Source organism: Echeneis naucrates, chromosome 20 (genome assembly GCF_900963305.1).
Source record: "Echeneis naucrates chromosome 20, fEcheNa1.1, whole genome shotgun sequence".
Classification (NCBI taxonomy): domain Eukaryota; kingdom Metazoa; phylum Chordata; class Actinopteri; order Carangiformes; family Echeneidae; genus Echeneis; species Echeneis naucrates.
In genome coordinates this window covers 10,617,508-10,643,606 of record NC_042530.1, presented here as the reverse complement: position 1 = coordinate 10,643,606, position 26,099 = coordinate 10,617,508, and the positions used below count along the sequence as shown (strand labels likewise).

At 42.9% G+C, this 26,099-nt stretch overlaps 1 protein-coding gene across 3 annotated transcripts in view; it reads left to right on the top strand.

Moving 5' to 3' along the window:
• Positions 1-8,201: 8,201 nt before the first annotated feature.
• Positions 8,202-26,099, top strand: part of zfhx4 (zinc finger homeobox 4) — an 81,190-nt gene continuing 63,292 nt past the window's right edge. For all 3 annotated transcript variants that reach the window (XM_029528675.1, XM_029528674.1, XM_029528673.1), the window contains exon 1: positions 8,202-8,577. The gene's annotated coding sequence lies outside the window, so the exon portion shown is untranslated. The remainder of the gene's footprint in view (positions 8,578-26,099) is intronic.

Below are 26,099 nucleotides of genomic sequence, written 5' to 3'. Positions count from 1 at the left end.
CATAACAGAGTTTGTGTTCGTGTGTGTCTGTGTGTATGTGTCAAGGGGTTGCTTGCACCATTTCACTGTTATTCACAGTTTGCTCACTGCTTTGATAGTGAATTAGTTCAAGTTATGGGGTTTATTCTGTAAAAACAATCTTGAATATTTGCATGATAATGCAAAGTCATTTCTTTCCTGCTCTGAAAAAAAATATCAAATAAATTATATATACATATATATATTTCGTGTGATTGGACTCAATTTGCAGGTATAAAATTTTCATGTTCATTAGCAAATGTAAAGCTCTCTCTTCACATAATCACTCTACTGGTTAATTTTTAATATTTTTATATTGTATAAATTTTTTTAATAAGTGTAGTTAATGGTGGAAATAAGAGATAAATTCATTTAATTCTCGTGGTGAAGAGTAGAAAAAAATTTTAATTATTTTAGCCATCAATTTCCTTAATGTTTTAAAGAATGAATATGCGCCTTTGTTGTTTGTCTCAGTTCTGGCTTGATATTTTTTAGCCACGTTTATCTCCATAGGGAAAATCTTCCTTCTTTTGCCCCAACTCAGTCAGGTCAGAGGTCAAATTCACCCACAAAACATACGTCTAGAGTGCAGAAAGATTTGCTGTTTTGCTCAATGACACTTTGGCACTGACGCTGCTTGCAGAAATAGCTGTTTGAACTCAGGTCATTCAGTGTAATGATGGTCACTAAGAAAAGGGGGTTGAAGAGCCCTCATAAGGACTCTTCTAATGTGGCGATGAAGCCAACAAGCATCTTTCAGGGTCACCGCACACCTCAAAAACTGCCACCTCTTCCTCCCTCTTTATCTTTCTCTTTCTTTATTCTCTCTTTTTCTTCACGCGTTGCCAATTTGTCTGAGCTGCATCGGCTAATCCGTGCGCACTGGTCAATGCGCCTCCAGTTGACTTGGTTGGCTTGATAGAAGATGGCATCCAGGCATGAGGCTGACTGATTGTACAAGCTCACAGTTGACAACAGCGTTGGGTGGACTTGTAACACATACATTACAAATAATGTGTAACTGAGTGAAAATAATTTCTTAATCAGTTTTTATCAAAATACAATTACTTCAAAAAAACAATGATACAGTCATTTTTTTTACCATCGCAATGAGTTAAGTTATTCAAAATGATGTCACACCCTATTTTTAGGTAGAACATGTAGCATTCATAAGGGTGAAAACGAGGCGCAATTATTACAGTGTGGTACTTTAAACTTAAAAAGAAAAATTATTCTCCTTGTACAGGAAAATAATTAAGCAGCAGTGACATCACAAATATAGGCCTTATGCCAAAGAGTACTGGGCATTTCTTCAAGTAATGAGTAATATATTACTTTCTGAGCTACAAGCCCAGCACTGGCTACACGATGCTCCTGAAACCCCCCCACCCCCCCCACCCTCGATGCCAAGATGTCAATCTGCTGCAATAGAACTGACTTCTCGGTACTGACCGGGTTATTTGCCGTATTGGGATGGCCCACTGAGTGTCAGAGGAGAGGAAGCAGTGGGAGGGGGTGGGGGGTATGGATGGATGGACGATGGGGTGGGAAGGTGGAGGGATGACAGTCCCCCAGAGAGAGAGCAAGAGTGGGGTCTCCTGGAGATCTAAAAGGACCTCTCGGACCACTAAATTGACATGTTCAAGCGCCTGGTTTGTCATGAGGAAAGCACTTAAATAAGCCATGTGACAACATACAGTAACAGCCTCACTTCCTTAAGGCCATTAAATAGCGGGCCTTCTGCTAGATTTCAAATTACATTTTTATTGCTTTAATTTCACTGTCAATTTATTGTTTTATGATATGCAACACTCTGAAATCATACATTCTTATTATGCATTATTACTGTTTATCCCCAACAATATAGTTTAATATCATAATATGTAATACCTACATAATTAGAATGTTTTATCAAGGAGACTGTATCTTTTATTTTCAATTGGGTTTTTTTTTCTGCAATTCTTTAATATTCAAATATGCAAATTCTGGTAAATTATTGACTGAGAATCATTCACGTTATCACGACCTGCATTCAGTCCGTTGTCAATCAATTTCCTGTCCTTTGAAACGGAACATACAGGTGCTATTGTTCCCATTCACAGCAGCTTTACAGGTCTATAAGTGCATGTGTATCTGAGTGATAATCAATAGAATTTGGCGTTTAAAGGGGCTGGAGGCGGGTAGTTGTGTGCGAGGGCATCACAGTTGTGTGTGTGTGTGTGTGGTGTGTGTCCATATATGGAGGACACTCAGTGGACGCGTGTCTATTAAAAAGGGATCAACAATGGAAAAGATCGGAGGACCAAAGGGGGCCAAATGGGAGGAGGGCAGCAGGGCGAGGTGAGGCTGAATGGGAAACAGCAGTGGCGTTGGCAGTGTGTGTGTGTTGTGTCTGGTGTGTGAGAGGGATACACATGGGGACTGTGTGTGTGTGTGTGTGTCTCAGTATGCACATGGACTTATAGTGTTGATTTCATCTCGTGAGCGGCCCGAAATATGGGGGACGACATCTGCCAAGTCACCCCACCCCCCCAACCCCGCTTCCCCTTCCCTTGTTTCCCTTCCTCCTCTGCTTTTCCTTTTCGACACCACACTTCTTCTTCTTCGGGAACAAAATCACGGCAGTCCTTGCCCTGCCTGCTTCTGGGTAAAGACTTTACAGTCAGGGGCCATCGATTGCTCTTATCAAATAAACAGAGTGGCACCGGCGGCTGCACGGACCGACCACCCTGCACCCTCCACTCCTCCCTCCCACCCTCCCATCCTCCTTGTCTCCTAATCTCACCCCCCCCACACACACACACACACTTCTCGAGAGCCCTAGCAGCTGTGGTCCCATGTAAATTTTACATGATTGGCACCTCCCAATATCATGTTGCATATTAATGCAGAAAGTATACATGCGGTTGCTCATCTGACAGTGCGCACCGGGTAACATGTCCAGGTCTTTCTGTGGGAATTTGCATACCTGATTATGGTGCCTGCAAGTGCTTGATTGTCGCTGGGGAAGGTTACGCGATGCTGAAATGTGATATTTGGTGTGCTGGCAGAGGGCAGGTTAAAGATGGTGGGGGGTGCTCTAACGGTTCCCCTTGACCCTTGAAAAGCAACATAATCCGGTGTGGCCCCGTTTGATTAGGGCATTTTTCTGTCTAATTGTTGTCATCAGGACCTGCACTATCACTGTGCATCTGGAAGCACTTTGACATCTAAGTCAGCGGTTCACAAAAGTAGGTAGGGGGGAGCTAAAAAAAAAAAAAAAACTCCTCAAAGGTCCGCGAAGGCCAAGCAGGGGGTCCCCCGGCATAACGAAGCGTTCTTCAATTTCACTGTCATTTCATTAACCCGCAATTATTCCAATTAGAGTGTGTGTGTGTGTGTGTTTGTGTGTGTGTGCCTCTTTAGCGGTTTCACCTGGATCACACTCACATGAGGTTTACAGGTTTATTATATTTAATCATTAACAACAACAACAATAATAATAACAATTAAAGAAAAGATCATATTGGGAGTCCCGGGGACTAAACCCAATAAAGTTGGGACCCCCTCGGCAAAAGGTGTGTCCGATTGGGGGTCCTTGATGTTAAAATGTAGCAGAAGCCCTGATCTAAGTGAGTGAGGCAAAGGGCTGCATTGACAGTCTTTGTTTTTAGCCCAGGCACTACAAGCACTCCCTTTTTCCCTCTTCTCTGCCTCTCTCTCTCTCTCCCCCTCTCTCTCTCTCCCTCTCTCTCTTTAAAAGGGAGCGGAAAAGTGGGCTGATACCGGTCTCATGTTGCGTATGGATTTTCGTTTATATAATCGATTGAAATGTCCCAATATATTGATTTTGGATTCAGTGTTTTACAGACAAGCGTTTATGGGTCTCGATTTTATGTTAGGGATGATTCCAGTGTGACATCGATGCGCAGAGAAGTCAGAGTTGTTGATTTTAAATAAATGATCTAAACACAAACAAATAAATATCTATATCTATAAAAGAAATAAAACTGACTGGGGGGGGCAGGGTGAAAAAGACACAATATTGTGCTGTCTCTCTCCTTAATCAAATAAAGTGGTGTAAAAACACACACATGCACACACACACACACACACACACACACATAAAAAAACATTTCCTTCCCTCTGAATTTCTCCTTGAATTATATGCCATCACTAGTGTGTGTGATTGCGGAATATTAAATTAAAGTGGGATAAGTCCGCACCGAGGCGGGCTGCGTCCAATCCGCAACTCATTTCCCCTGTTGTAGCACCGCATCACTGCGCTCCTCTCTTTTCAATGACAATGTGCCAAATCTGGGCATTTTGAAAACACTTTCCATATGCTATTATCGGATCGCTACTGAGCAAGAGAAAGACAGAAAAGAAGAAACGGAATGTTTTATACCAAAGGTACCGAGTCTACATTTTTATTTACCTCCTCTTTCACTGACTTATTATAGTTTATGTTTTTTGTTTTTTTGTTTTTTTTTTGTGTTGTTGTTGTTGTTGGTGGTGGTGGTGGGTTTTTTTTGGTGGGGATTTGTAAAAGGTAAGATGGGGTAAATTTGAAGTTTTTATAACGATTGCATATTTATGGAGCGCTGCTGGATTGCTTTAGGACTGGCTGTCAGTGCATCGAGAGAGTTTATGTTGAACATCTATGAAGAAAAACTTGCTTTTGTTTCAGTGTTTTTTCCTCTTTTCTCCCTCTCTTTGTTGTTTTACAGTAAATGCTTTTTGTATACTTCTCTGTGTGGCGTTTGGTTGGCAGTCTGTATAAAATGAAGGGACATTTTTAAGACATTAATTTCGCAGAAATAATTCTTTGCCATTGTTTTAAATACATTTGATTTATTTTTATTCTGCTTGACTTTACATTTAGATGATTTCTCTGAAAGATTTTTTTTATGTGGTGAGAATACAGTTTTAAGTAGTGGAGATATTTTTGAAAGAACGCTTTTTAAATGAAATTTGAATTTCTCTTAATTATTTTTCTGAGGCTTTGAAAATCGTTTACTGGCATCGTGCGCTGGGAGAGTTGCGCTGAACTTGTTATTGTCTGTTTTATGGGCCTTTATGGAGCTTGTTTGTGCATGTGTGTTTGCTGGAGGAGAGTTGGCCAGTGGGTCACTGTGGCAGGTTGCGGGTCAGAGCTGTGGGCTTTTGCGTCTTTTTTTTTTTCTTCTTGTGTGTGTCCTGATGAGGCAGAGGGGTCAGCCATGCAACCCCACGAGGGCGCCGACGCATAGGACAAACAAGGTGGAAGTCTGTGTGCACATCCAGAAAACACTGACCAGGTGACTGTGTGTGTTGAATGACCAGCAGCACGGGCAACAGAGCTGAATTATGAGCCTCCATAGGAAAAAAAAAAATCAAAACCGGATCATCGCTTCAGGCTTCAGTTCGACTTCATCAAATACACCGAGGGACCAACAATGGTGCCATCCCATACATCTCACAGTGTGTCAAGCCAATATGGTAATATCTCCGGACCGACTGAAAGTTATTGATCAACTGAGGTGGTATAAGATCACTGAGGGTCCGGTTCTACCGCTCGTGTGTCAGTGGATGCGCTAGAAAACAAAACACACATCATGCAGCCTAATGTTTGATAATTACTCTCGACTTAGAAGACGATAATCTTACTCATCCTTGCTCAGTCTTCCCGCTGATGCCACTAATATATTTCCTATTTGCTGTGGAACACACAAAAACTCGCACACTTTCGCGCACATGCACGCACACAGACACACACAAGCCGGCACACAGACACCAGAGCATAGTTTACTGATAAAAATCTATAATTAATTGACGATGCAGCTGATATGGAAATGGGACGGAATATTAGTTAACACGGTCTATTGTCGAGCGGTTCTCCGGAGAAAGAGCATCATCTGCAGGGAGAGAGGAGGGAGCAGAGCTGGGTGGTGGTGGTGGGGGGGGGTATGGGGGGATTTACAAAACGAAGGAGGTTAAGATAAGAGGTAGTCTGTATCAGTTCTCTAAATCCGTTTCGTACTTTATCGGTTTTTTTTTTTGTTTGTTTGTTTGTTTGTTTTTTTTTTTTTGTTTGTTTTTTTGCAGAGATAAAGAAAATAACAGACCAGACTTGGCTTGGAAATGTCACCATCGCGCACAAATTTAATCAGTAGAAAGTGCAACATTAGTACATCCTTTCACAGAAATGCAGATGCGCGTATAAGGCAAAGAGGGAAAAAAAAAGAGAGACAGGAAATGTCACGGTGGTTTATATCTACAAGGGTCCTCCGGTGGGGTGTTTAAAAGTCCAAAACGAGGCGTTTAGGTTCCACTCCATACGGCGCGAGGAAGATCGACACACGCTCCGGTGGACTTTTTTTTTTCACGCGTCCGCTGCAGCAGCGGGCAGAGCAAACTCTCCAAGCCGTCTGAGAGCGACGCCTCACAAGGCTGTCGGGCTAGAAAAACCCCCCTGGAGGACAGGGAGGCAGCTGCAGCGGTAGCGGCAGCAGCAGGAGCCTTGGATCCGGGTGAAAAGTGACGCCTCTGTTCCTCACCTCGACCCACCCACCCCCTTTGTCAGAGACCTCTCTAAACCCAGAATAAACAGCCTCGGGTCGGGTCGGGCTCGGATCTCTTGGCTTCTTAAGGATCCAGTTGGTATGGGTGCAGTCCAGTCAATGTGGCTGCAAAGTAGACCTAGTAGTTCACTTGCCAGCAGCAGCCTTATAATCACATCCCAAGCCCCGGCTCATGCAGTTCAATTCACCCCCAGCTTCGATTTTTTTCCATGAAGGCGAACAAGATCTCTTGATTTTCTCCCCGACTGAGACTGTGTAAAGTCTTCCTCTTGTCCAAAAGCCACCATTAAAAACGAGGGGAAAACACACAGTAAACGGTTTGCATTGAAAGGGTATAGGGCCAACAGACCGCTGCACTTTGTAAGGGCACTAAATGTAAACGCCAGTGAATGGAGCTTTGAATAGAGAGGGGGATTTTTATGTGACCTTGTATTGGATTTTGCAGTTTGGCTCTATTGAACCCACACGGGGCCTCAGCGGTCCCGTAAGGGCAGTGATGACTTTCCAACATGTGGTGGATTACTATGGTGTTTTGTGGCTGTCATTTCTAAGCTTTGGTTGTTTACGTGCATCAGATCTGTCTTCAGAGCTCGTCATCTGCCTAAAAAAGCCCCTATATTATCTGATAAAATGGCAAAACAGTCCACCAATGTGAAACATAAAAAACACACGTGTCTCAATGCTTTTCATCATAAAATGCTCTTATCCAGAAAATATAACCCTCACAACGTCCAAGTACGTTTTCATACGACACAGACGTTTCTGTGCTTTGGATTCTTCCCGCATGTGTTTTAATCGTTCTGCTTTTATGCATATTATTGATTAAAAACAGTCTTATTCAAAGTCCACCCATTTCTTTCATCGTCACAAATTGTTCCAAACCTAATAGAAAGTCACATAAGTATTTTATTTTATGTTTATTTTATTGTTAATAATATTATTATTATTATTATTATTATTTACATTCCAACCTTTCACGAAATCCGCAAAAGAGCGCTGTATTTGCGCATCCCTCACCTGTTGTGACACAACCAATAAAATCAAGCAGATGTAAAAAAACAAAAAAATATAACAATCAGGTTAGAACAACAGCAGCCTGGGATTTATATATATATATATATATATATATATATATATATATATTTGTTAAATCAATAAAAACAAATAAACAAAAATGGCGCCGGAGCGTTCTGCGCTGGAGTTCAGAAAATATTCATCTGTTAATTTTTTATTTTTTATATATACATAGAGAGAGAGAGCGAGAGAGATGCAGGATGACTTCTGAGGACTTGTATAAGTAATTCTGTGTCCAGCCTGTTTGGTGTGCAGGAAGCGGGGTGTCCATTGTTCTACATGTAATTTGTCCCTCGGAGAGACACCGTACAAAAGGTTTTTTTTTCCGTGCGCGCAGACCTCTGCGGCCGCCAGGCCTCTGTGTGCGCGTCATTTGCAATGTGGAGACTGTTGATCAACTCACTAATTACACTTCTCTCCTCTCTCTCTCTCTCTCTCCCTCCCTCTCCGTCTCTCCTTTGCTCCCTCCCTCTCTCTCTCTCTCTCTCTCTCTCTCATTCGCCCTCTCTCTCTCTCTCTGTCTCTCTACCCATTCCCAGAGTGCATATCGGGAAATAGACACACAAAGACATGCGCACTCAACTTAATCAGCCATTTTTTTAAACAGGGCTAAAACGATAATAATTAGCAGAATAAAGACATATCGGATTTTCATTTCCTTTCCTCCGTTTCCCGACCCCGTCCACAAGAGAAACTGCGAGGCAGCCCGTCGACACGTCGTTTTCACCGCCACCGGAACCAAAATAAAGGATAGCTCTAAAAAACGCTTTGACATTTGTGATTTTACCCCTTCTTCCCAATATAAAGTTGGAGGATTATTGTAATTTTACCTGTTTTCCACGTTTTGATTGTCCTGTTACGAAAGCCACTGGATGTGACTGTTTTGTAAAAGCCAAGAGCAAAGACAAGAAGCGGAGGTGACGGCTTTGGAGGGGGGAAGAAAGTAAGTTTTTTTCTGCTTTCCTTTAACTTTTATTGAGTAGTTCGGTGTGTGTGTGTTAAATTTAGGGGGTCGGGTATCGATTGTCTATCTCGCTGGCGGATCTTTGACATCGGGGCTCTTTTGGATAACAGGTGCTGGGTGGGTTTTTTTTAGTCCAGAATAAAGGCGGATATCGTGATGTTTGTACCACTCCAGCTCTCCGGCCACAATAAAACAAGCGACTGACAAGATCGGAGGCGTCCTTAACGCGTGTGTCCGTGTTTGGGATACGACGCCCAGACCTGACCTTTTCTTTTTTTTTCTTTTTATTTTTTTTAAGCAAAGTTTACACGGTTGTTACCGGGATTGTGTGGTGGACAGGTTTGGCCGAAGTTAGATCCGGGCGATCCGAGTCAAACACGTTTCTCCCCCCCGGTCACCGGCTCTGCGGTGCGGATATGGTGCTGCCTTTTCCAGGAGCCCGATCCCTCGGACATGTTGAGCTTGTTTCCAGTCTAGGGATCCGGCTTGATGTTTCTCACCCCCCCCTCGCCCCCCCTCCCTCCCCAACAACACCACCACCACCACCACCACCCTGCTCCCTCCTTTCACACACACTTCCTTGCTGCTTATTTCAGCCACAAACCACCGAAATATCTGATTTGTAATGATCATATGGATCCACCACAGCGCTCACAGCCCCGTTTAACACATCGCGTTTCACGCACCTTCCAGCCATTCGCGACCGAAGTGACACGACCAGGCTTCCCGATACGACCCCCCCCCCCTCCCTTTTTTTTTTTTTTAGTCCGGATAAGTCTTCGTGTTAAAATGGGCCAAAGTAACACCTTTTATCAGGGGACCTTAACAGTACAAAGATGCATTCGCCGATCGCAGTTCACGCATCTTTTACCTGCTGCGCTTTAAAAGTGGTCCCACTTTACCGAGGCGTAGGTGGCTGCGGTGTCCGGAAGGGAGACCTGATCGTTGGGCTACCCATAGCATGGCGAGCCCCCCCCCCCCCCCCCCTTTCATTGAGAGCCAACTACCGGAGAGAGATGGGTTTTTTAATCTTTACCACCGGCACAGGAAAGACCAGACTGTGTCCGAGTCACACTCTAATGACGTTTATTGATAAGGCACTTCAGATTCCCTCCATCTACAGTGTCTTAAGTTCAATTTCCACCCTCGGTCCCCATCCGCGTCAACAAGAGGTCCAGGTCTAATTTCCTTCCACAAATTGCTCATTTCTTCTTAAATCCAGGAGATGCTGGTTGCAACATTCTCTTGAAGTTGTGTGTTAGTGCTGTTTTGTTATCATTTAGAGGAGACAGAGCGCAGAGGTAGGGATTCACAAGTATTTTTACGCCCTGTTGGCTTTTTTTTTTGGGAGGTAGGTAGATAGACTTAGCTTAGATTGGGACGCGACAGTGACTGGGGGGGGAGGGGGGGGGGCATCGATCGCAAGGGAGGAATAAAACAAAACAAAAACAACAACAACAAAAAAAAACCCATCAGGGTCAAGGGGGGCAGTCTGTCTCCAACCCGGGTATGTAGGCTAACGGTGAAGTGTGTGTGAGTGTGTGTGTACCTAGAGACACTGTCCAGGCTTCAAATGAACGGTGCGCCAATATAGGACAGGCGACCTTTTTACGGGACTGTCTCTATTTCTACTCGGCTCTCCGGGCTTTTCATACTGTGAGATCAGAGTGAAGCGGAGGCTTTTCTAGCTGCTTTTTTCCCCAAATGTGGCCCACTTTCAAATGTGTGTGAATAAGGGAATGCTTACACGTTTTTATATACAGAATGCAAACCCAATTTTAATGAAAATGTAGATGTGTCTGTAGTATCTCATGGAGGAAATAAGGACTGTTTTTCCTGCTCTAATATTAATATTAATAATAATTATGAACCAATTAAAATAATGATAATAATAACAACAACAATCATGATACAAATTGTAATAATTATCATTATTACAATTATGTGCAGGTCTACTGATATTTAAATTCAAACTAATTAAAATCAACATTAATAAATATATTCCCATTTTCTTCAAATTTAATGTTACCTTAAATCAGTTCAGTTTCATAGATTAATAAACACTATGAACACTGGTGTTTTGCTTTTTCTGGCTGGTTGGATCTTCTGTCCAGGCAAACTGCATAAACATTACATTTTGATACAAAAATGCATCTTAGGCCTAATAATAATAGTGATGAAAAAAATCCAAAAAGTGAAATTATGAGATGAGATGATCCTGTCTAATTGCATAGTATTTCATCAGTTAATGATGGTATTGTCTCACTCTATAATAACAGAATCTCTATGCTATTTTCTTGTCTCGCAAATGAGAGAAATTTTGAGCTTAATGTTTGCGGAAGCCAAGGTCCTTGTTTTTGTTTTTCTCTTCTTTGTGTCTTAGCACTATCAAAGGCTGGGTGTGTATATCTCTGCATGTTAGTTAAGCAGCTTGTAACATTCATTTTATCCATAGCGGTGGAGGGGAGGAATAAAAAAAAAAAAATCATATACTGTGAGAGATGGGCAGATAGCCCTGGGAGGACAATAGCTGTTGGCTTGAAAATGCTTCTTGATTATTAAAAGCTAATGCATTTTCAGCATTGCAGCCTTCATTAAGGGTGCGGATGGAGGGGAGGGGAATGGAGGTGGGGGGGCAAGAGGGATGAGAGGGCACTGGGAGGAGGAGAGGATGGGAGAGGGAGAGAATGAGGGAGACAGGGGCTGAGTCTGTCCTATAACTCCTGGGCCCAAGACACATGCAGCTAGAAGATTGGCTCGGGCCTCTCTTAGGGGTCGACAATGTGTCATTTCCACCCGGCTAGATTGCCCTCTGCCTATCTGATATTAATGTGCAAATCAATATTTCAAGGATTAAATTTCCCTTCTTCATTTTTTATGGTTTCTACCTCAATAAGTCTCCCGTCTAATAGAGGAGGCTGGATGATTTAGAAGCCTTTGCTGCAGAAAACGAGAGGGAGAGAGAAAGAAATAGAGAGGAGCTTTGCAACAAGACTATCGCTGCATTTTAATGTTCTTCTTCGTGGATCCCCCATAGGCCTTTAGTAAGGAGGGCTATATCGCTGCTTTACAGTGTAAAGACAGCCAATTTGGCTAAAAAGGCAGAAAGGGAAAATATGAGTCCGGTTGAATACTTAAGACGCTGTGGTAATCCGAGTAGCAGGTATTAGCGAGCAGGAGCTCCCCCCTCAAAGACACCCACGTGCGCGCGCACAGACACAGGGCTACATCCAAACCGGCATTACTAGCCGTCATGCTTCCGTGAGCAGTATAGCTTACTACATACTGGACTGCCATAACAATATATTTTTTTTCTTCTTTTTCTCCTTTTCGTCGTTTTTTCTGAAAAGAAGCCTGCTGCCATCCGTTGGAGAGATTTACTCTCCTGTGTAATAACATCTGGCGTATGTGTGTGACAGAAATGAATCACTCTGACACAATGACCTACGTATGATTATTGGGGAAGGGAGGGGCGTATTACCATAGTCATAATGTTGCATCTCATTGAAAGTCAACTAAATGAGCTTGGACCCTTTGACTCCCCATAGACATTCATTAAGGGACAGAGCACACACAGGCGTCTGTCAGCCAGTAGGTGTGTGGCTGTGCATGCGTGTTTATTTAATCCTCCTTCCTGCACCATTTGGTGTGTGTGTGTGTGTGCGCGTGTGTAAATGCGTGTCCAGCAGTAGCACAGTGTAACCCCCCCCCCTCATCACAGAGTGGACTGTTTTAACATACTCTTGATAGGGAGATTGTCAGCGAGTGAAAACAAGAAAAGAGAGAGAGAAAGAGACAGAGGAAGAGGCACAAAAGATCTCTAATTGTAGCACGACCGCTTGGCTTCCTCCCTGATTCACGGCCATTACGATGTGAAAAGCACAACCGCCTGTCCTCCATTATTAAAACGGCAGGCCAACACTCACACTCACAACCATACACACATACTCGCTGAGGGAGAGTCATGTAGATTTTTTGTCTTTTATCTATGGTTCAAATAACTGTAATCACTCTGGTCACCAGCTTTAAGGAAATTCAATATTCAACCTATCCCTTACTGGGAAAATTGGTGGTTGAATTTTTAAAGTAAAAGTGAATTTTTCATTCTAAACTCTCCAAGATGTGGCAATGTAGCTGTGATCTCAACCAAAGACACATAAACCCAACCACTATGATGACCAAGTTGTGTTTTCCAGATTTTCTCTACGCCACGCTTATTCTTTAGGGTTTTCGTAGGTGGTTTTTTTATGCAACACGTAGTATGAAATAGCTTGAAGCATTTAGTTTTTGATGCAAAGACATATCTAACAGCTGAAATTTTATAGAGAGATCAAGGTTCAATATTCTCCTGGTTAAGCAGTCTGTGTGTGTGCGCGCGTGTGTGTTGGCAAGCAAGCAAGTGAGAGGGAGGGAGGGAGGTCGGTAGGTGACGGACTGTAGTAGTAGTGTCAGGGTCTCCTGGCTCACGGAGGCCTGTAGGGGGAGAAGCTAAGAAGTCCACAGCAGCTCAGCATTATGTCTCAAAGAGGGAGGGAGGGAGGGGGGCGTGGGGGGGTGGCTTCCTGTGTCAGCCCTGGGGCACCACCGCTAACACACACTTTCTCTCTATCACACACACTGAGCGAGAGGCAGAGGAGGGTTAAAGACTTGGACTGAGATCAAGCCCCTCCGTAGCTCCCGGGGAGAGAGCTTGTGAATATGCGAGTTTTAGTGTAATTAGCACTTAATTATATTAACATATGCAAATTGTCAGGCGGAGAGCTTGTACTGCCGGTGGGTATCGGCTGAGATACAAGTGACTCTATTGTACCACCACGGCAGCAAAGAGAATAATGGGTGTGTGGAAGGCAACCAGCCAGCAGCCAGCCAGTCAGCCCCCCCATGGTAGTACATAACCAGCTAGCTCATTTAAGTCTGTGCTTGGCCGCTTTGCCAAATTTCATTAGTCGCCATGACAACTTGGCTAATTGTGCTGACTAATGTCCCCTGATCTGTTGTCAGTTGAAATGGGTGTGTGTCCTTGTGCCCCCAAAACATGAGAGGGGCAGGAAGAGAGAGGAGGAGAGAAAGAGAGAGGCCGACTGTCCAGATCAAACCAGCTCACAATGACTCCTATTTGCACACGTTTCACTTGCATGAGTATTTGCATATTCAAAACTCCTCTGCCGGCTTTCCGTGTCTACTCATTGTGCGTTTGCATCCACACACCTGCACTGGCACAGTTGCGAGCATGTGTTGGCAATGTGTTAGTGGGGATGACAGCAGTTCAGTTCCATGTTGTGCGTGCGTGTGTGTCACATGTGTTACTCGCTGCTGTCAGTGAAGCGGGACCTGGGCTGCGAGACCGATACGTCTCTGTGTAGCTACATGGCTGAATTTGTTTTTGATTACTGTACAAGACTGTGTTTCTGGCAAAGAAAAGCTTGGCCCAAAAATAACAGGGACAGGGAGGTCTACCTTCAGCCCGTCTTTTCACTCCATCCAAGTATCTAATTTCAACACATCTTTATAGTCACCCCCAACTGAGCTGTAGGTCTTCGGGGGAAGGATGGACAAACATTTAATGTTCTGTGCTTCCCGCTAGCCAAAGGTGGATAGAGATTGGACCTAGTTGGTGCTACTAGTACTTGCATGCTAATCCTGTTTTTTGACAGGAACGTAAACTGATATAATTGCTTTTCAGAGGCAGGAACGGCGGTTTATACAAGTGTGAAAGCACGGGAAAGGGGATTAGCATTATTTTGCATAATGCTGGGCAGGCACTGAATGGGGCATTGAACGCTTGACTGGGTGACAGAGATGAAAGAGAGATGAAATGCTCTACCCCTCTTCTTTCTCTCCCTCCCTCTCTGCCATCGCTCCCCTCCAGTCCGTCTGTCTCTGGCCGCTGTTGCTGGTGGAGGACTGTGTTTGCTGGAGAGGACCCCGGAAACGCCAGGCCAACGTTTCTGGATGTTTGTTCGGATGCCAGCAGATGGAAGCTGTCATGTGAGGCAATATGTATGATAATAGAGTAACTGTGGAGACTGGCAAACTCCAGGCTCCCTAAGCCTCCATGTATATACTAAACTGCATCCCTAAAGCACTGAAGTGTGCAATTATGTTGTGGATGGATATGGCTCAGGTAGCATTTACATGGAAGGAAGGGAGCGGCTTGCATGGATCAAATCAAACTACACTGTTCTTACATTTTCCTTTATTGAGATGTTGACTGAGGATTTGGACGGATATCGTCTGGGTAGAGGGAACTGTGGAACTGCGGGGCAGGTGTGTTTTGTGTGGATGCCTGAGTGTTTTGTGTGAGCGCGGCTGGTAGTAGCAGGAGGGGGGCACAAGGGTGATGACGCAGCTTAAAATTGCCACGGTGACTTCCATATGACCCAGCTCAACTTTGTGAGTAATTTATGATCAACCGTCATTATTGCTATTGCATCTGGTGTATGGAAATGATCCGGGGCTGAGGGAGGGGCGTGAGATTGGGTGGTGGAGAACATGAACGGCACAAAGGCTGGTGTGGCCTGTTTTTGTTGTCTCTCATTGGACAGGATCCTCTTTCTTTGACCTTTTGCACGCCTTCCCTCTCCTTTCATATGCTAATGCTGGCCAGACCCAAGGAGGAAACGTGCTGGAGCTGAGTGGAGGAGGACAAAGACTCCTCTCTCTTTCTCTGCCTCCTTTCCATGCTATATCTTCTCTTTTCTTGCCTCTTCCCCTCTCAAGCAACTTGACAGACTTTGGCATGAAAGGAAGTGAGTGCTTAGTGGATAGGAGAGGTGGGGATGGCGTTGTTGATGTGACCCACGCCACCTGTGAGGATCAAGTGCTGCTGCCGCGATCCTCGGTTATGTGTATGTGGACTGTTATTTTGAGTGGCCCTTGTAGTGGGTATTGCGGATCGGTAATCGTTTGAGCCGTGCCGCCAGTACTGATATAGCTCAGGCTGAGTCGTGCGAGGAGTGATTTGTTGCTTTTCCAGTGAAGCTAGTCCAGTTGTCATACAGTGTCTATATTTTTCTCTGTCTCTCGCAGGTCTGCTAACTCTATCTTCTTACAACCAGTAAAGCACCGTCTCTGGTGAGGTAAAAGGATACTAATATAGTTACTACAACTCTCCCCTAACATAATGCTCCAGTGCACCACTGTAGAGCATGACGTGGTTTCAAGGCTCTTTTGGCTCTCTTATGGGAAGGGGGCATGTTATCTGTAGGAAATGTAATTTTTGTCCTCATTGAAATCGTTCATTATTGAGCGCGGTTATCTAAATGTTTTTGTTGCTGTTGGTCCAGCGCCAGTTAGGATTGCGTTACCCTCTCTCACTCTCTCTCTCATGTCTCTATGTCTGTCTCTCTCTCTCTCTCTCCCTCCCTCCCCCTCTCTCTCTATCATCTTGCCAGACCTTCATCAGTCTCTTAGGGGAAAATAGAAAGAGGGGGATTTTTCTCTTCCCTCTCCGCTCTGTCCCGTTCTCAGGCTCTCCTGCCTATTTTGCATCAGCCATCTCGTACAGGATATTAGCCAGAGAAAAACATGGGTCTGGGTATTTCATTTAGAATAATATGTTTATTCTTTTTATTTCAAAGTGGAAGTGGGGGGATTCCACTGGATGGGGAAAGAACAATTGGGGCCGTGTGTTAGAGGACTCTCTGTTTGATCTGAGGTCCTGTGGGCCCTGGGGGTGGTTGGGATTCTCAGGTTTAGGTCAAATCAAATGGGCTGGTGAAAAAACAGGCCCCTCTCTTTTGCTCATATTGTCTCACAGGCTTTCTTTCTCTGTTTCTCCCGGTCGGTGTCTTTATCCCATGTTCTCTGTTACCGTCTGACTCATCTTTCACTTGCGTCCGTGGATGTTTTGTTGTGTTTTTTTTTTTTTTTGTCTTTTGACAGGTAGGGAGGGGGTTTAATAGCAAACAGTGATTGGGCCATTTGAATGCAAAAAGAAACTCCCCTCCTCTCCCTCCCCATACACTCCTAATCTCTGAATGTTTGCTTTATTGATGCACATTTCTGTTGATGCTCATTTGATTTCTGTAAATTTGAGTTGATGTGATGCTGAAGTGCCCATTCATATTATGACATTTGTTTCTTCTCTGTACTTCTTCATTGAGTCACAATGGAGACAACTTTCTCAGCCCCTCAGGTCCATATAATTACATCCAAATCCTCATCTAGCACATTCAACATAACAATCAGCTGCTTATCAAAAGTGTTTGTTTGCTTGTACTTAACAAAATAACTCAGAGTTAAAAAGTTTTGCTAACCACATTTTATTGACATTTTTAAAACTATAAAAGTTGGCGGGGTCTAAAACAAAACCAGCAAAAATATGCATAACTGCTTCATGCAAACAGAGGTTAAAAAGACAAGCGCTGGGTTAGGAGGGGAAAAAAAGTGGATGACTAACTAAAGTTTTTCCAGGTTTGAGAAAAGATACACCACAATAGCACAAGACATCTCATGACAAATGATACATTGTCTTACTTGCTGGCAAAAAGACAAAGGCAGGGATTCAAAGGCAGAGAGCCAATCACATGACACATGCACATTAATAGACCCTAATGAAAAATGGAGAAGTGAGTGATACTGTGTATAATTTAAGAAAATGTTCTATTTCACATTAGAGGACAACTATGCTATATTTCTTTTCATCAGACCATCTGCATCAAATCACTTTCAGTTTCTGCTTGACTCATGTGTATTATTTGTATGTGTCAACATCTGCGAGTGCCTCTGTATGCATGTGTGTTGCATGCAATGCTGCATGATTGGCATGAAGTATTCCTGAAGGCAATAGCACGTGGATATCAAGGCCATTGGCAGGGCTCCACTGGGAATAAATGACTAATTAACTATGCATGACTTGTGGGCTTAAATAAACAGTGAAATAAGAGATGAGCCGCATTTAGCAAATAATTTGATTTGATTTGAGTTGCATGGCGACCTTTTCTATTGTTATTACTTCTTATTATTATTTTTGTATAGTGACATTCCTTCGACTTGATGTACAATTAATTCCTCTGCTAGGACGAATGTTACGTATGATCTGCAGGTGCTGGAATAGTCACTCATAAGCGTGAATAAATATTATTATTTCTCTGTACAATTTTGGAACTACAGCTGTGTGCACAGTAGTAAAAACATAATCTTTCCTTTTCCAATGTAGGTCTCAGTTTGATCTAATATAGGCCAGAAAGTATATGTCTCCTCAAATCCCTTGAGGAGATTCCAGCCAACACTGTCCCTCACAAACCCTACTTCTTTTTTTTTCTGGCTTGGCACCAGCCATGGAATAATCTTTAATTATTTGCTTTTAAAAGAAAAAAAAAAAGCCTTTTTTTTCCCCCTGTGACAGTAAAGAAGAAGAGCAGAGCCGGCACAAGAATGTTCTTGTATATGAAATTGTAGGTATTAACAGGGCTGGTTTTGTCAGTGGTTTCACTGATGTATCAGCTCTCTGCCTCCAGACTAAATAAAGAGGGGAGTTTTGCCGTGTTTCGGTGCAGCTGAGATGAGTAGATATAGGAGGGCTTTGAAGGAATTGTTAAAAAAGCAAAGTATGGCTAAAGAATAGACCTCTCCCTGAACACGACCCGTAAACAAGTGTCATGATGTGCTGATGGATGGTTTGCTGGCCTTTCGGACTCGTTGGACACCCTAATACATCTTTGTTATACTGTAAGAGGAAAGAAAAAGATGTAATTAAAGGAATTAACTGCCCTTTACAATTTACTATATATATTACAACAGTTTTTTTTTTTTAAAGAAAGAAAGTGGGTTTGTGTGTGTGTGTGTGTGTGTGTGTGTGTGTGTGTGTGTTTGAAAAAGCAAAAAAAACAGGACAGAAATTGTTGATCTGCTGTCATGTCACTGGCCTCCAGAGTCCTTTGTCACATTATGGGCAGTGTAACACATGTACAGACTTAGAAAATAGTCCTACTTTCATGTTCATAATTAGACAACTGAATGCAGAGTTTTAGATTTCAATATGTTGTTGTGCAATTTATATCTAATAGTGGGTATTTTCTACAGCAAGCAGTGAGGTAATAGGTCCATTTCATCCCGGTTTCCTCTCAGTGTGCTAGTTCTAGATCTGCGTGACATGTTGTTTTTTGATAAAGGAATATTGCAGCGCTAATCTAAACCCTCACTAATTACATCTGACAGTTGTTTGTTTGTACTGAAATCCAATTAAAATGTACACTTTTCAACTCCATTGCTCATTTTTTTTCTCTCCTCCCCCCCACCCCCCATTCTCTCTTTTTTTCCCCCTCCCACGGTAACCAGAAAAAGAGTCTATGATGGCATAAATAACAACTGTGCTTTCCTTGTGGTTTTTGTGAGAAGAGGGCAAACTCGCAACAGCTGTCAGAAAAAGGGGGTTTGTTTAAAAAGCAAATGGCTTTGGTCTAAAGTTCATTTGGAGACCTCTCTAATTAAATAGAGAGCCAAAAGCTTAAGTTAATTAGTAATTCCCTTGGTCCAGAAATTAGACCTGTCACGAGTATTCGAGCTCTTGGAAAACCAAAAGGTATGTGCGCATTTGTGTTTTGTGTGTGTTTTCTTTCCACAAATCCCTTATGTCTGCTTCCATCTCCAGCGTGTCTGAATGCGTGTCCGAATGCGTGTCCATCTGTGCGTTTTCATATACAAGGCCGGCCCTTACATTCTTCCCCCTTGAAATGCTTAAGACATTAATGGTGTGTTTGTGGCGTGTTACAGAAGTGCTTGGGAGATGTTTAAGTGAGGGGCACATAGCTTGTGGCGTCAGTCAGGATACCTGCCCTATGATTATGTTTATGAAGATAATGACAGGGCTAGGGTCCTGCCGAGTACTGTCTTTAGAAAACAGTTGGGGTTTGAACTTTAAACTTTATTGTTACCCCTGGAAAAGAGCTGGTAGGTTTTGGTTGCCATGTCTGAGGCATTTCTGTACAATTAGCAAGGTGTTTCTGTTTCCTTACTCTGCTGACTGTAAAAGCTGACGGTACTCTCCTGTCTTCTCTTCTCTTGTTCAGACCACATTAGAGTGACAGCCGGCATTGCACACAGCCAGCAACCACACTGCAATGTGGCAATGCATTAATGCAATGCATTAATGTATTGCCACATTGCAGTGTGGCTCCCACTGTATGTTGAGTCTTATTGGTTAGTTTTACCACCAGTTTGTTTTCTGATCATCACTTGATACAGATATACATCTTTTCACCAAATAGGGCAAGATTTGTGACATTTTTTCCCCTTTCCTAAGAAGGAATGAACTTTTGGCAACAAGTAGCAGGAGTTGCTACACTAGTTTGTAATGCTTAATAATAGGTTCCATAATATCAGCTGAATTGCTCTCACAAAACTGATTTCAGTGCTTGTATTTTAATTTCAGCCTGTGGTGAGGCAAGTTTGTAATGAAAATATTATGCTCTTTTTGAGTCTTAAAATAAGTTAGACATACAAGTTGTTTCACAAGTGACTTCGTTGCCATAGCATAAAAAAGCAGAGAATCTTAGCCTCATAGTGGTTGATACAGCATAACCAGTCATTTATATTTGCCAGGTGGATGTGAAATGCCTGCGTCAGAGACTGCTCTATGTGTCTGTCTGTGAGCCTCTGCTATCCTTGACTGACGTGGACAATGTTTGCTTAACCTCTTCTGCGCAGCACTACCACAGCCTTGTCAATTTGAGTGTGTGTGTGTGTGTGTGTGTGTGTGGGTGTGTGAGAGAGAGAGAGTGAGTTTAGCAATGGTAGCTTTTCATTTTTCATGTTCCCAGCAGAGTTTTTTTCTAAACAAACCTGCTTTGAGGCAGAGTCAGAGACAGAGAAGGGTCTGAATCAACACAAATGACCGATATTTGTTAGCCAATGTGTTTTGTTTTGTTTTGTTTTGTTTTGTTTTTTTTTTTCTGAACTGGTCTCCCAGAGAAAACATGTATTTTAGAGATTTTTTAATGCTTTGTATTTAGCAGGATTATTATTTATTTTACTTGGCAAATAATCCAACCCTCCCACCCCGTTCAACTTGCTGTGTTATTTCATAGATGAGGTGTGTGTGTGTGTGTGTGTGTGTGACTATGGGCTCATGTTTTTGCCTCATCCAAAAGATAAGATTGTGATTTATGTAACAGCTAAGCCCTTTCATATTGTGTATGTTGTACCTTACAAGAGCATGATGAGCAGGCTAGATTAATATTTATTTAGCACAGGCAAATCAAGGATTAAGCAGTCATCATTTTAGCGCTAATCCATGTCTCTGGTGAGATGCAGAGACAAAGAGAAGCAGATTACAAAACACATAACACCGCAAAACCACAATTAGTTGGCGACTTGCTTTCCTCAACTATGTAGAATAAGAGTTGGCCAGTAGATCTGCCAACATGTACACAAACACAAACGTAAAGTATCCTTTTGTTGTTGCTGTTTGTGTTTGTTTCTGTCTGACTTCTGAACTTCTCATTCTCACCATCCTCCTTTCTATAAAAGAATCCCTCTTTGAAATTAGCGGTTTGTCTGATTCACTCGTGACGTAAAAGTATCTCATGATCTTTCCACTGTCCAAACACTCACACACACACACACACACTCTCTCTCTCACACACACACACACACACACACACACAGTGTATAAGCAAACCGTCCCCCTCCCACGTGGTTGAAGCTAAGAAAGAAGTATTCATTGCTTATGCATGTGTGTCAGTCTGTGTGTGTGTCTGTGTGTTTTGAGTTACTTGGGAGTCTGCAAATAAAATTACATTCTTTGCTAATTGAGTTAAACTGCTTTGCTGGAGATGTGGCAAAAAAGATGAAAGCTCCCTGTGTATGTTTTGTGTTTGTATGTTGTGAGTCCATGTTTGCGCGTGTGTGTACGCAAATTTGAGTATGTAGGGTGGTAATCCAGTTAGCTTTTAGCACTGTAAATTGGCAACCACGCCCACTATGTGTATTGCTGTAGTGAGGTGTAAGGTTCAGCATATGCAAGCATAGTCATAGTCAAAATAGAGAGTAAGCGCTGGAGATGTGTGTGTGTGTGTGTGTGTGTGTGTGTGTATACATATATATATATATATATATATATATATATATATATATATATATATGGAGCGAGTGTGTGAGAGAGAGCGAGAGAGAGAGAGAGAGACTGCATTTGTCTGAGTGTTAGTTGTCTGTAGGAGGGCTCTCCTCACATAGGGAGCTACAACAAGGAACAGCAAAGGGGCAAAAAAAGAGCATTGGAGAGCTGTTTCAGTATGGTGGGGGGGGGGTGATGTGGGAAGGAAGGGGGGAGGTCAAAACCAGATGTGAGGGCGATTGAGTGAGAATAAAAAGAGAGATAAATAAAAAGAATGAACAGACAAGTCATGCTGCGATGGAGAAAGACAGGGAGAAGCACAGAGAGAGAGAATGCCATCCTCAGTTCCCCTTTGCCCTCCTTCCTCTCTCTCACCCGGCCACTGAATGTTAATAGCCTTTCTGCCTCACCCCCCCCCACCCTCCCCCCCAACCCCAACATGCACTCACATATACACACACTAACACAACCCCCCCCACCCCCCCCCACTTCAATCCCTCCCCATGGACACTGGCGCATTGTTTGTGGCAGTGCTTCTATTCTTTCAAACTTAATTACCTTCTTGCCTTTTGTGGTGTCAGGGGCTGGAAGTTTTGCTCCGTGGCAGTGGAGGTCGTCACACATTCTTTGGCGGTGCATTCCCTTAATCTGGAGGGTGGAGGTGGAGGGGGTAAAGAGACAGAAGAGAAGAGTCTAGAGAGCGCAGCTTTTACCAGCGTGTGCTTCTAAGGTGGTTATAGTACCCCCTCTGTGCACATGTACGCACGCGTGCACGGTCATAATAGTCAGGGCATAGGCTGCCCTTTGTTTGTGCGGTTCATTTCCAATCAACCCTAATTAACTAGAGAGTGTTTCCAGATTGCTGGCAAAAGAAAAATCCCCACTTTTTTTCCCTTTCCCATTGGTCTCTGCTGTTTTGAGTTCAAGGAAGAGGAGGAAAAAAAAACTGGAGGCATTAGCTATGTAGATTGGCTTTGCCTTTGATGCTGGAAAAATCTTTAGCAAGGGCAGTAAGTGGTGACTGTGACCCAGCAGTGTCTGACTGTTTATTTTCATGTTTCAGTTTGAGTTTAGTTTGAAATATTGCCTCTTCAAAGGCGTGAGACTTGTGCATATATTTAGACTGGACTATGTAAGCCCAAAGTCCATTTGTAAAAATGCTAAATCCAGTCAAAGTTGTCTTTAATCCATTAAAGTTTGTCTGTACAAAGCCATGCAAGCAAGTATCCGCATCCAAATTATCATAATGAAAACCTTCTTGATGGACATAAATGTAACACGCTACACTCAATAGGAATTTTTTTTTTTTTTTAAGTCCTCGGTGTGGCTGGCTTTAAGTAGCAACTGGAGGACATGAGATATGTTTTCACATTAACCTGGTTGAAGTTGGGATAGGGGCAGTGTAATCTAAACCTAAATCAGACTTTAGGACCCATCTGTGGCTGGAGTGATAAAATTCTCCTCTGCTCCAAGTGAGGGGAAAAAAAAAAGGCAGACATTCACAATTCACTCACCTCATTTGCATACTTGACTAAGTTTTTATTTCTTGTGACATTATCATCTCACATTTTTCTGGTTATATATATATATATATATATATATATATATATATATATATATATATATATATATATATATATATATTCTAACAAAGGAATATCAGATACAGACCTGAGGGCAGTTGTGTGTAATGTTACCTGAGCAACCAATGAGACCAATTAAGTTGTCATCAACCTAAAGGAAAGAAGCCACATACCTGCTTGAGGAAAAGAAAAGAAAAAAAAGGGCCACTTCCATCCTCTGAATTTCTCAATATCCTTGTACCCTCCTCTTCTAAACCTTTCTCTCTATTCCATTACTTCCCTTTACAAAGCAAGATCTTTGCTCGTGTAGGTGTAATTTTGATTTTGATTTACTAAGAGGGACTTTTAGTAGATAACTTGTCGAACAAGATACCTGCTAAATGCTATAGTGCTTGCTTTGGGTGTCTTGGCCGCACCTTGCAATAATGATAACGTGTCTTTTGGTAATGAAAGCCTTTGCTCACAAGGGAGAGACAGGGAAGGGGACAGCCAGACAGAAAGGGGTGTGGGGAGATCCACTGCATGTAATGTCTAATATTACACCTCCAGGCAACAAACAAAAGATACGTGAAAAGTCTTTGTGAGAAGTGAAGAAGACAAAAAAACTGTTGGTCAGACAGCCACCGCCACCCTTTCCGCACCTTCTTTCCTTTGTGACTTTAAACAAAGAGCATTAGGGCCATCTTAAGTTTTGTGCATGTGACGATATGTGTTTGTGCACGCATGCATCAGCACTCTTTGATGGCAGCCGAAGCTCCACATTGTGAAGGAGATTATTCCCCTCCTTCTTCCACTTTGTTTTTCATCCCTCAGTTTCTGCATGGCAACAAATAAACAGGTCTAATTAGACCAGAGTAGGCCTATTCATGGCACTGACAGTGGGAGATGGATGCACAGGCTTTCACAGTGCCCTTCGCCTTTGTCTTTTGCTAACGCTTGGTGACATTTTGATAGAAGATTTGGTGTTAGACTGGGGGGCCACATGCTGGGAGAGGTATGACCTTCTAAGAGACCTCAAGGAATGGACATAAAGCCATAGTCTCACGCTGTCTTCTGACTTTCTTGTTTGACTTTGCTAGGCTTCATGGGTCACCTCAAGATTCAGCCTGGATTTAATTTCACAAGTTATCACCTGATTTCACAAATGTCCCCAAACTGTTTGACAAGTGGAGGAAAAGTAACCTTTAAAAAATAAAAACAAACCCTCAGATGACCACATCTCCAAAGCACAGATCTTCCTAATTCCAGTGTTAACAGATGTTATAAATATTCACAGCAGTATTAACAGGACTGTCTACCCCTTGCATTAAGATGTCAGACAGTTAGTGATGAAGAATTTGAACCTCAGATTCCCATGTATACAAAGACGGCAGAGTGGCGACATTGCAATTATAGGTTTTGCATTTAACAGTCTGTGACTCTTGGTAATGTGTGACAGTCTTGACAGGGGGACAAAGGCAGGAGGAGACTTTGACATCAGGAACTGAATTTTTCAGCTCTGCTCCATGGAATTTCTCTGACACGTCACATGTTATTAGCACATGTATTACAAATGAAATAGCTCCAAAATTGACAAATGCAGGTTTAGCTTGTTTGTGTTTGTTGTCCAGCCTCCGATGATATCCGCAGTCTGTCTCATGTAGAGCAGCTGTTCCAACTTCTGTCTAAACTGGATTTGCTTTAAGACTAACCACAACCAGAGAGAAGGTCTGAAAAAATGAAAAAAAAAAAAAAAAAGTGGAGAAATCCCCTGCTTTGGAGTGCCTTTCTGTCTCTCAGGGAGCTACTGAAAAGCAGATGGAGGGATATGGGAGAGAGAGTAGAGGGGAGGAGGGAGAAAAACAATAGGCCAAGGAGTCCCTTAGCCCCTTTCTCCCATCAGACCTAGCAGTGTCCAAAGCAGGCATTCCTGGGCTATTATTTGCCTCTCACTGGATCTGATCTGCCAGTTTAATTACCTTAGTGTGTGTGTGTGTGTGTGTGTGCGATAGAGAGAGAGGGAGAGAGAGGCCGTGTCCATGCGTGTGAAAGCAAGGGGACATGCTTAATTAAAAAACAGAGGTGGGAGCGGCTGTGGCCATCTCTTTTGTTCTTGTGCTATAAGAAAGGAACTGTTTCTGCAGAGTGGAAAAACCTGGGCTTCATTGTTAGTTTCTCTCTCCCCCCTTTATCTATCTGTCTATCCGTTGCTGTCTCTCTCAAATGAAAGTAGTCTGGTTGGTTAGCAGAGCAAAGGAAACCAGTGGGAGAGAGAGAAGGGGAAGGTTTCGTCGCAAACATGATCTGCCTTAAAAGAAGCGGTAGTGGGCACCACTGCTGTGAAAGGTGTGAAGCCTCGGGAATGGAGCAAAACAAAAAAGAAGTCAAATAACCTTTCCACCTATTCATTCAGGCATAGAAAGAGTCAGCTTTCATGAAGATGGTTACAAGTTATAATGTGCAAAGATTTCAGTGTCTAAAATGGTACTTTGTGCTCAGGAAGGTTGAACAAGGAAATGCTTGATAAAATACATCAGGTGTTAAAACGTACTGAAAGGATCGGGGCGACTTCAAATGCCTACAGTAAGCTGCAATGCCATTGTATGGAATGGAGTTTAGATTAAAAGATGCAACATTAAGTCGTAATCAGATAGAGTCTCCCTGGCAGTGTTCAGCTCCACAATTGTCTGTAGATTGCAAAGTTATCGTTCAATTAGAGCCGGAGGTTACAAAATAATGGACGATTATGTTGTTTTTGGCAGGCAACACATGTAAACAGCTGCTAACCTGTTAGCATTACGGCTGGTATGCCGGTGCCAAGTGCTTAACACATTGGCTTATCCATAAGGCATAATTCCATACTTAGTGTTAGGAGATGCATA